At 39.4% G+C, this 12,374-nt stretch overlaps 1 protein-coding gene across 24 annotated transcripts in view; it reads right to left on the minus strand.

Moving 5' to 3' along the window:
- LOC6605835 (glutamate-gated chloride channel) overlaps nt 1-12,374 on the minus strand; it is a 50,075-nt gene that overhangs the window by 36,383 nt on the left and 1,318 nt on the right. For all 24 annotated transcript variants that reach the window (XM_032717458.1, XM_032717459.1, XM_032717456.1 and 21 more), the window contains exon 2: nt 8,287-8,627. The gene's annotated coding sequence lies outside the window, so the exon portion shown is untranslated. The remainder of the gene's footprint in view (nt 1-8,286; nt 8,628-12,374) is intronic.

Raw genomic sequence — 12,374 nt, forward strand, 5'->3', positions numbered from 1 at the left:
AACCTGCTACGAACCACAATCTGCATTTCAGTTCTTTCGGAATTACGCTCCATTGCAAATCATGTTAGTAAGGGTTCATTCTGATTAAATTTTAATTAAAAAACACCCACGTGTAAAACAAGGAGAAAAAAAACCAACACGTCAAACTGTTTGGTAATAAAGTCAACCGGTTCATTTGGCGTTTAAGGCAATTAAACTACAATGTTTATATCAATTAAATTGGTTTCCACGGGTGTCCGCTGCGGACTGGTCCATCGAAATGTTTACATAATAAAATAATTAAAAGTAATTGTGTTGCATTAAGCGATAATGGAAAAGCGATGGTTGAATTTTGCAGCACTGACATTATAAAATATTAAGCAGAACATATTATAATGTCAATTCGAATTAAACGTTTGTATATAAAAACTATATTATATGATATGCAAGCTACCAAAAACACAGTAAATTTCTTTTTCTAAAAAAAAATATAGTATATCTGATTATTTTTCTGATTCTTTGCATTTGAAGTGTACGTTATCTTCTTCAAATAGTTCTTGATTTTCTAAAGAGGAAATATAAGTTGAAAAGTAGTACGTGGATTTTTACTTTGCCACATCAAAGTGGGAATAAGAATGAAGTCGGAAAATCTTTAAAATATTCCCAACTCACATACGAACACATATGTATGGCACTAACTTATTACCATACAGCATTTTCCTCGAACGCAGCAAAAATTGTTGCACAGCATGTGGCGAGGAAAATGGTTGGGGGGCAGTATGATTACCCCGAGTTAGGATCCTTCGTACAGAGAGCATATTTGAGCTTCCTGCTGGCGAAGTCCTGCATAATAATCCAACACACACACATGCTCGTTGTGATACATACTTTACCTTACGTTGAGGGGAATGTAAACGAAAATTGTTGTATTGAAAGCATGGCTTGGATTTCAACGCCCTGCAGATGACACGATGTCCCCATTTCCACCTTTACCGCCCTGAATGTTCAATGAGTTTGACTTTCCGCCTGCTCCAGACATTTGCTGGCTTCTCTTGAGTTTGGGTTTTTTGATGACATATGTATAGCCCGCATCCAGGTGCAAAGATTAAAGGCACATTTATTACATTGAAGTCAATACGGTTCAAGTCATATTTCAATAAACGCCGCCATTCAACTTGTCAACGTGTCGCCTGCCAAAGTGGCTGTAAAATGCAACTTCCTTCGCTCAGTTTTTCAGCTCTTTTTTTCCCATCATTGCCCGCATATTTGCCCGTGCACTCGAAACTTGTTTTCCAACGCGAATTTCCTTTGCGACGACATAAAAATCGCACGAGGATTGGAAAGGGTAACTCATTTAAGCCGTGACATGTGATACCTGCCTGCCTTGTTATGTGACGGCCAAGGGTGAAAGTTTTGCATAATTTACGCTGAGCGCGAAATGTGAAAGTTTTGCATCGCCCCTCACCACCATTTCTTTTTCGGTTTTAGATTTTCGGTGTCAGGACCGAAGGGCAAAGGACTCCGAGCCCGATAAGTTAAAATATGTTTTTTGCAACATTAATTAAACTTATTACATTTTGAAACTTCCTCTTTTAGGTAAAGTTTCGAATGTGTTTTTACTAAAGTAGTTGCACTTAATATATGATTGATATTCCAATTCCAAATTCATGAAACTGCTGAAGACACGAATATCATACTACGAGTCTTGGAATAAAATATGATTTATTTTAACGTCTTTACTATAAGAAATATTGTGTTTATAAGTTTTTTTTTAACTTAATTCAGAGCTATTTATTATCTATTTAAATGTAAATAGTACTTATGAGCAGAAAGTGAATCATTCTTTATAATGCCACTATATCAAGAGCAGTTCATTTGCTTGAAAATGTTCAGAGAATTAATATTTTTCTATGAATGTCAAAACGAATATAAAGCTGTCCCGGGTCAGCAGAAATATCTATCCTAGATTTGCATGTTTTGCCTATTTGAAGCTTTGAGACTGCACTCGGCCGTGCTGAAAAACTCATAGTGACAGTTCTATATCCGCCAACCATCGAGTCCAAAGCCCAGTATCGTTTTCATTTTGGTTCTAGCAAGAACGCAAAAAATATCGAGCAAATATATATATATATATATATACATATATATGCAACAACGGCAGAAACAACAAATCAATTTCTGTTTGACCAAGCGCTCCACTGAGCTGGACATTGAGCTAACTGAAAGCGGCGGCGGCGGCAGGAGGAGATGAGGGCCAATCCAATGCACTCCACACCAAGTTACCACCACCACGTCCGAGCGTTCCTGATTTGGTTTATGCCCTATGCTATCTATGCTACCTGCAAATAAGCTTGGATTCGTTTGAGCTCCGGCTCTGTTTTTAGTTCTCTTTCTGGCTCTCGATACTCGTTCTCGATCCTGCCCGTGGCACTGACACTGATTGCTTGTGAGCCATATGCCCGACTTGACTGCAGTCGAGACACGGCCATTATTCACTTGCACTCGCCACTTCAGTCGGCACTTGTGGCCCAAAGAAACTGGGAGGGCCAACATCGAGTTCTCGTCGCAACCTCACGGGTAATAGGCGACCAGCCGCAAAGGAAAGCGAATGGCATTTCCAGCAAAAATTCTGAGCACACTGAGAGAATACAAAAGAAATACTTTATAAAGAATACATAAATAAATATTTACACATTCAAAAATAAAGTGCTTTATATATATTATTTCCTGGTTCAAGAATAGCTTATGTAGCTTATAAACACAATTGCAGTACATTCAAATATTCAATTATTCAAATTCAAATTATTCAAATATTCAAAAGGTCTAGTTTTCAATATAAGTTGACCACACCACTGGCTACACTTGACCAAGTATTCTCTTTAATTTCAATTTTAAAAGATTTCTTTTCTCTGTACCCAAATCCTTTGGGTAGTGGGTGGTGGTGGTGCGTTCGTAGGCTTGGCCACCGCGCCGCACCGGATGTCCTGGCATTTCCGCCATGCTAATACAGACTCGCTATGAGTCAGCCATTGTTGGGCCATGTTTGCCTTCGAATGGCTCGTGCTTTTCTTAGTTTTCATTAGCATTTTCTTGCTGGTCTGTGGGGAAATATTGTCGTCAATTATGTTACATAATCAACAAAACAAAAATGTAGCAATTTCTTTTCAGTTTGCAGACTTTGACACGGTTCTTTGGGCTTTTCCCAGCAGATTAGTATTAATGATGTTAAGTTTGCACGCGCCCCGAACTAGGTTAACTTAATATTTGGGTTAATTTGGCTAATTTTTCTTACTTTTGGCACCAAAGCAAATGGATCAGGAAACTAGACCCGAATTACACAATTATTACTTTAGCAACGGATGTGAGCTGAAATTTGCGTTGCTTTCGCATCAGAAACTTTACCGAATCGAGGTTTTAGGTTAATTGTATTCCAAGAAAACAATATCACGTAGGAAGAAAAATGTTTCAACAAGTTTTAGCCTTATAAATGTATAAGAACTTAGTTTGAAATTATAACAAATGTTTACATAAGTATGCAAATACGCAACAGTTTTGTGTTCCTATGCTAAAATACTTTTTCTTGGGGTTTACTAGTATATGCAAATTAATTCTATTCCAAGAAAACAATATCACAAAGGCAAAAATATGTTTCAACAAGTTTAAGCCTTCTAAATGTATAATAACTTATTTTGATTACTTCTTTACTTACATATTACAACCAAATAAGTTTGCAAATGCTCATTAATTCTTTGTTCTTTTGATAAAATACCATATAAATATTATCGCAACGTATTTTTAAAATATTTTAGCCTGTTATTAAACATTGTTTTGATCAAGTTGTTATGCTGTTTTCGAAGCTAATGAAGCAAAATTTATTACCAAGGCTTTATGGACATAAACACAGTTCGCACATACTCGTTTTATGGCCAACAAAACAAAATAATGTGGCTGAAAGGCAGACAGAATCGGCTAATGTATGCAAAAGTACAGCGGATGGAAAAAAAAAAGAAAAAAATAGGGGATGTTAAGGATGTCGATGTTGTGCATGGCCAAAAAGTTGGTGGCATCTCGGCTGGTACGTGAAATGGATTTTGTCCGCATTAAAATAACTTCTAGATAAAGTGAGGAAATTGCTTTTGAATACAGGCATGCAAATATATTTTTGATGGCGAATTGAGACATTTTCTATGGCACTTTTCAAGTCGTTAAACTGCAAGGCGAAGACATGACGTATACGCAATTTTCCACGCTGGTTGCCACCAGGATCGATCGCAGGAAAAGGAAACATTGGAATCGCGCTTAATTTGCTTATGGGTTGCTTAGCTGCCTCGATTTCTTGCCAACTGAACGAGTGCCAATTGAAGAGACTCCCACATAGCAGCTCATAAATCTATGTTCAAATTAGAATTGCTGAACTGAAGACAGACCATAAATCCGAATTTGGCATCGCAGAAATAAAAGTTTCCAAGCACGCACAGTTTAGAAAAGAGCGTCATATCGCAGTTATACTTTTGGCCAAATAAACCCACTCAATATGCTGTGATATCTGGGTCATAGCATGAGTTATGGATTCTCCTTCACGCTCGTAAGGGGCTTAAAGAGTTGGGCAAACATATGCTGGTGCAAATAAAATGAAATGAAATCTCCCGTCTGGCGAGGTCCTTTTCCGTACGTAACCTTGGCTAAGTCCATTCGAACTTCTAGGCTGGCCACACGCACACATAAATAATTAAAATGACCTCATAATGTTTCGATTTTCTGGCTTTTCCCTGGCCACCATTCATTGTTTTCCCTGTTCTTGTCTGCCGAGTGGACTTTTTGGCGCTTTTTCGACTTTTTGCCGCAGTCATTAATGTAATGGTCTGCATTATTTGCGGACATTCAGAATGCTAGTGTCCATCTCAGTCCTTCTATTTATATGTCTTCCTTTCGTACTCTGTTCTGCGACTTTAAACATTAATTCTAAATATTAGTGAATATTATGTTTTTAAATTACAGATCAGAATATAAGGTTTCAAAGCGTTTTCTGTACCTTTGAATCTAATAATGATCGAAGCCAGCCTTCATGATAGAAAAATCGTTGTGAAACCAGATCTAAGGCGAGGGTTCAACATATGGTGGTTTGCCTGTAGACTTTATTTTTGGGCTCCTGGCCTTCTGCTCCGATATGCATGTACTCGTATGTTCCTTTTAGCATTTTATTGCTGGTCACTTTTATTTTTGGTTCTGCCGACGCTCAGCCTTCGATGCGAAGCTTTCCTTTTTGTGTATTTTTTTTTTCCTTTTCAGTTTTTTGAGCTACCGCTTTTCTCAGCACTTTTTCCGCTTGGCATTCGAGCATTTGAGCATTCGATGGGCAGTCATTCATGACGTGGCCAGCATTGCTCCGGCCTAATCCTCCACTGCCTGCCAAATCGGCTGTGCCATCAAATTAAACGACAACTAAATTGGCGCACATTTTGCGCTATTTGGCAGGCTTTTGTCTGCTGTTCATGGTTTACATAAGCGCGCAGAAAACCGGCCAACAAGAGGGCAAATAAAATGCTAGCAATGACAACGGCTGACATTGATTGGGCCACCGAAGGCCGTCGGGCGGACGCAAAGGCGGGTCTAATGACTGTAATAATAATAAGTAGCTGATAATTTGACACTAAGCCACGGGGTTGCATGTGAATGCGATAGAACATAGACGGAATTGTTTTCAGCCGATAATCAATTGGTTGAAAAGGTGAGCCGGGGGAAAATTATGTAAAGCATTCAGGTTCTATAGATCTACAATAGTTGTTATCCTTACTATACATGTATATTATAACTAATCTAGTTATGGCTTAAATAGATGACTGTCAAAAGTTTTTCAGCTGAGCGGTAAGCTATGCTAATTTTGAAATTACCAATTATCGTAGTCAGTTCCTTTGATTTTCTATAGGGCTTCCGTAGGTAATTGCATCCAAATGAAATCAGACCGACCCTAATTTCATTCTGCTTTCTGTGCATCAAATCACTGAAGTCCTGCCACGCCAAAATGGTGAAAGGAACCACATTCCGGGTACGAATCTCTTGATTTTCCCACACCAATTCACCCGACACTTTCGCATCTTTCACCTCGGGAAACGTCGAGTGCAATTTCCCGACTGACTTAATTAGTTGCTGTCACATTTTCTGGCAGCCTGTTCTTGGGCAAGACGAAAGACCCGAAAAGCCCGCAGCCCACGAGCACTTGCAGCTCCCTCGGCGCACATGGAAAACTTTCAGAATAGATTAAATTTGTTCTGGCTGCGGTACCAAAGAGGAGGGGATTCACCGCAGCAGCTTCCAGTCCCACAAGAAAGCGCCGAATTGCAAGAAATGGCTAAATTGAGTGCACACAAAGGGCGGAAACGGGGGGCAGGGCGCAGATAGTTGTTGCACAAGTGCAGTTTTCCTGGCCCTGCCGCTGCTGCTGTCCAAACATAAAAAGGATAACACATGCAGTAGCCACAGCAGGGCCAATAAGTTGTCAGATAGTCCTGCCAACAGGATGAGCCGTTTTTCCTGAGCCCAGCCGTTTTACGGCTAGTACTCAGTGTTGCCCAATTGTGATTGAAAAGAAATACGATGTAAGCTTGTTTCAATAGTGAAAAATTATTAAAAAAAAATAAATTATTTTAAAATTGACTTTTATTTATGTTTAAATTTAAAAATAAAAATAAAAAAACTTTCTTAAGCAAAGGATGACATAAAGAATAAAAGGATGCATTTATTCTAAATCCAAATCTAAAATAAATCCAAAATTGTTGGTACATCTACGAAATCTATTGGCTCATAGACCCTCTGGTATGTTCTTTTTTGATTAACTCAAAGTAAATTCAGTAGCAAAATTAAATTAGCCAAGTTGCCAGCTTTGGACGTGATGCTCGTCCAGTTATGACAACAAAAGGATGCGCCAACGCGAAAGCAGAAAGGATACACCGAGGGGCAGCAAAACAGAGCCAGCCTTGTGGAGCAAAGCCAGCTGGTGGTGCCTTCGGGCCATTCAATTGTCCGCTTGATCCCAGAAAAAGAGAAGCCAGTTGCCCCAGAATATCCTCTTATATGCCTGCTGGCCTTCCTTCTCTTTGCTGTGGATTTTCTATTTGGCCCGAACATTGCCTCCGTTTTTCCCCGGGCTCCATGTTTAATGTTCTTGGCTTTCAGTTACCTGTGCCTTTATGTGGGTCAATTTAACCATCAGAGTCCTGGCATATTTTGTGGAATATAGTTCCTCGAAATGTGCATGAAACATTTGTCATACAAAACAAACAAGTCCGAAAATTGGATACATTTTTTTATATGATTCCTATTAACTGAAAATATTATAATTTTGCAGTCCAAAATCCATCTCAGTTGGATTCTCAGTATAATAACTCGAGCTACCAATTCGTTTAAGCAAAAAATAGTATTTCCTGAAATTTCAGGCCCCAATTAACAAGAATTTAAGGAAAAATACAATTGAAACAAGGCAAATAATGCAATTGGCTAGGTTCCCAGGAAACAGTGTGCTTTTATTGATGAAAATTTACAATCATTGAATGCAATTTATCATCCAGACATAATGCAATGGATGATTCTATTCAACACGAAATGAAAACCAAACACCGCAACGTCATTTCACCTGCGTGCATGATTATATAACCCCCAGTTCTCTCCTGGCACTTCTGTCAGGAAATTCAATTTGGCGCAAAGCGGTTTTTCCGAAATGAGGAAAAATCGGCTCAACAGCTTTTTCGTTGTGCTTCGTACGTTGATTGACTATCGGGGGGAATATGCGATAAATGATTGAAAAGGAAAATTTCTCTTCTCTTTCGTTTCCCGAAAAAGATAAAGAAGAAAAAATTAAGAATGATTACGAAACATTTTAATAGCTGTTTAGCATCGTTATACAGTAAAATTATCTCAAAAAAGTTAGTTAATAAAACGAAATGCTGCGATCAGGGATAATAGAAAGGTATTTTTTGTAATATGAATCTCAGATAACAAACACTTCAATTAAGTAACCAATAAAAATTAAAGATCACTATGAACTGGAAGCCATATCCATCGATAAAGCGTGATGTATTTTATATAAACAATTATTTATACCATTTAAATAACTGGCAAAGAAAGGTCAAAATAAAATACGTTTACGAATTAAAATAAGCTAGTGGCCACGTGGCGTATATGTAACATTTACTGCACTCGCGGCTGACGAAAATTGCCATAATTAGAGGTCGTCCCCGAAATGAAATAATATGCCCATCGTCTCCTGACCACAAAGGACACACTCCTTGCGGCCGAATGGCAGTGACTTACCTAATTAGCGACAGGATTTCCAGCGGCAGCACGCACTGTTGTTGTTGCTGCTCAGTCAGCTAGCTAGCGCCACCAAGCGGGCGACAGACGGACTAGCCGACAACGTTCATTTGGCCCTTTGGGCAATTGTTGTGGTTGTCGTTGTTGTAGAGCACTGCTGTAGCTGTTGCTAGTGTTGTTGTTGCTACTGCTGTTGGCCAACAATCTGGCAACGCCTTTCAGCCCGCTTACAATGTTGTGTTGTTTATACTGTTTTACCTATTTTGTTACGTTGTTTTTGCTGTTGTTGTAGTTGTTACTTTGCTTGTTGCAACTTATGTGCAATTGCCGCTGGCTGTGGCCTGTGCGAGTGAGCGAGAAAAGGTGAGTGAGCGAGAAAAGGTGAGTGAGCGCGAGAAGGCGAACTGAAAGTTGCAAGGACACGCATCACATCGCCTGACGAACGACACACACACACACACGTACACCGGGCTTCGCACTCACACACTCGCGTATAGCCGACAAGGTACGACACTTTGAAATGTATATTTCTCTTTTTTACGCTTTCGCCGTTTTTCTTTTGATTTTGCACTAGTGTTGGGGCGTTAGGTCCTTTGAAACCGCCCCTCGAACAACAAAAACAAAGCTTCTGGCCTCACACCCCCGGTTTTATTACACTTTTTATTTTATTTCGCCTTATTCTGGCCAACTTTTGACGCTTTATGCTTGGCCATGTGATTTGCTTTATTTCTCTCTCTCTCTCTGCCTGTTTTTTACGTTTCCTCCTTTGTGTGTTTTGTTCCCACATTCGTCTTTTACGATTGTTTTGTTTACTTTGACGTCCTAACTGCCCTGCAATGTATGCTAAAGTTTTCCGATTTTCCGTTTGTACCTTCACTCTGCTGCTGCTCATTTGGCGCCACTTTTTGGCCAAACAACTTTTGTATTTCCTTTGAGTAACTGATGGTCGAGCAGCTTATGTAAGTGGCAGCAATTTGCCAAGCAGTTAGCGGCAAAAGCTGCAAGGAACACTTGCCTTGAGGTGGAAACTTATGGAAAGTGATGTAGAGTCGGCGGGGCCCAGATAAAAAGTCGGTGGGAGCGACAGTCAGCGTCTTGGGGGAAAATTTATAATGGGATCTGGTAGAGTTGAAGAGGTCGAGCGTAGCTGAAGTTTTTAAAGTAAGCTAAAGTCTGAGCAGAACGGCAGAAAGCTCGTAGATCTGATTTCAACTTTGGATTTGGCTTATTGGTGAAGCATTGGCGTAAAAAAAAATAAATTGACCAAGTAGAACCAAATTGTAAAACCATTGCTTGAAAAAAATAAGAATAGCAATAACAAGTTTTACAATAAAAATAAAACTTGAGATCTGAAATAAGCTTAAACTGTTTAATGTTAAAAAGAGAGCTAAGCTAATTGAACAAAGTGTTGGCTTAAAAAAATATATATATGCTGGCACTGTATTTTAATTAAGGATATCAAACTCAAAGTATAGCTTAACAAAAAGAAAGAACTAACTTTAGAAGCTTATATTCAAAAAATACTAAATAGTTATTCAATATAGGCTGTCTTACCTTTTTCAACACTACGTCTAGAAAATATTTTTCCCGAGCTCCTCATACCAAAATCATTATTCTATTATTCATTTGGATTCAACTCAGCCACCTTAAACAGTCCATACACCCTATATTTGTACACTTGCCTGTTTCCCAGCGATTCATTAATAAATAATTTCTAGCACTTCCTATACTGACATATATTTTACATACCCCTTGAATGTGAATGCGAATAAACAGCACAGGCTGTAAAAATCGTGTTTGTCTTCTGCCTCAATGAACTATTTTTATTTATTTATACACTATATTAGTGCCAGGCGTATTTGCGTGAAAATAGTGCGCTTAAATAATATGATATACAAGAAAATAACCCGTTTGGAAGTGGACTCAATTGGCATTGCACCTATAAGTAATTGCGGCAAAATGTTTGCCAATTCGAATATATATAGTAGCGTTTACGATGCAGTTTTTGAAATTTTACTATCGAAATGGCCATAAGGAAAAAGGTAGCCCATTTGCATGTAACGAAGAGATCATAAATAACCTCTGTCTTGGCCTTATCATCCATTTATTTCGCATCATCTGCGGCAGACAATGTAATAAAAGGGGAAAATTTGTTCGCACGCTCCGAGGAAAGATGTTAAAAATAAACCGAAGCAGTGCAAAGAGAAATGCAAAAATGCGAAGCAGCGGACCAAAGCAAAACCTAGAAAATATACCATGTGTCTGGGCGATGGTTCGGCATTTAACAAGCCAAATTGTGTAATTTAATTGTGTTTTTTGTTAAAAACAAATTCAACCGCTCGTCGCTACACAAATGCCGAAATGCTGAGTATATTTCTGTGTTTTTCATCTCATTACTGCGAGGGTGGCGGTCAGACAAATGCCTTTGTTTCAATGTCTGTCCTTAACACAGCATTGGAATGCCGGGAATTTCGCCGAAAACGACATTTTTGTCTAGCAGCCAACACGCCCCGAAATATGCAACATGTCGCCCGGTCCCGCCATCCCTCCCCTTCATTCCGCTTCCACTTTTCTTCTTTTGTGGCGGTGGCTCCACACAGGAGCACGCATGTGGCAAGGACGAGGACATTGCACTATTCAAAAAAGATAGTTTCAAAATCGGCCAGTTTTTTCAAAGAATTTCTTTCCTGTTTTCTAGATATAATTTTAAATAAATTTATTCAAAGTAAATGGTAATGAAAACTGTGTTTAAATTGTTGATTTATATACTGTAATTTTTTGTTATTAAAGTTCAATGCTATTTTAACTTTTAAAAGCGTTCAGTCACTATTGTATTTTTCTTGTTTGATTTTCTAAAGTATTTCGCTATAAATAAATTTAACTTTGTCACCTTTCCCTGAAAAGGATCTAAACTTAAAGAAAGGAACACTTAAAGCTTGGCTTATTTCGAAAATACCAAATTATCCTTAGAGTGTAGGTCACATACTGGCTGACGCATAAGGCTCGTTTTGGCTAATGATTGACTGACTGGCTGAATGACGGACGTAGTGACGAACTGACTGACTTACGAACGGACTGACTGACTGACTGGCTGACTGACTGACTGAGGGAATGACTAACCAGCGTGTGTGACTTTTCCCAGTTGTGTGTGGGCTTTCGGCGACTTTGCGTGTAGTTCGTAATTTAAGTAATGTGGGTCGCCGCCTGAAAGCTGAGCCCTGCGTATCCTAGTTGTTGTTGCTAACGCGATTTACCTTCAAACCTACCTTACGTTGGCATTAGCTGTTGGCTGTTGGCTATAGCTTTACCGTTACCAGTGCTCTTAGCGTTGGCATATATAGAGAGACCTGCGGTTATAGCAGCCTTATTGTCATTGAAGGCAACCCACCCAAGACATAAATTCAATTTCTTTCTGTTCGATGTGACAAGTCGTGAGGAGCTTCCCCCCTTTTTCGCCCACTTGCCACCCCCAAATGCACCGCCATCGCCCCTAACCTCCCCACCTCCCCCCTGCGTGTGGTTGTATTTGTTATTATTTTTTGATAGCCACCTTTTCGTGTGATGCTTTCTCGCGATGTCGTCGCCGCCGCCAAGGAAAGGGGTTCCCCTTTTCTCGCCCCTTTTCTTGGTTCCTTTTGCGCTTTCTTGACTTGCTCTTTTGGCTCGACTGTCGCCGTCTCTGTCTCGGAGTCTATTTCCATCTCTGTCTCTATGCACTGGCTGCACCTTGACACTAATATTGTGCAAAGTAAAATAAACTTAAAAAAAGACACAAAAACCAGAAAAAAGGAAAGCAAGTGCAACTAAAAATAGTCGGAGACCGCTAAAAGCGAATTGATTGGCGGCTGAGTGTGTGTGTGTTTTTGGGCTCTTTATGCGGACATTTGGCGATTTTATTGTCAAGTTATAATTGGTAATTGATGCCGATACCCAAACTGATTGTGTTATGATACACAAAGCTTGCTCAATGGGCTGATTGCCGGGGATTGAAGCGACTGCAAATGGTTTTTGATTGATTTACCCACGCGGGGTAAGCTGCGATAACTTGGGGCTTTATATAAAATTATGTGGCTTTGCGACGGGCTTTC

Source organism: Drosophila sechellia, chromosome 3L (assembly GCF_004382195.2).
Source record: "Drosophila sechellia strain sech25 chromosome 3L, ASM438219v1, whole genome shotgun sequence".
NCBI classification, from domain to species: Eukaryota; Metazoa; Arthropoda; class Insecta; order Diptera; family Drosophilidae; genus Drosophila; species Drosophila sechellia.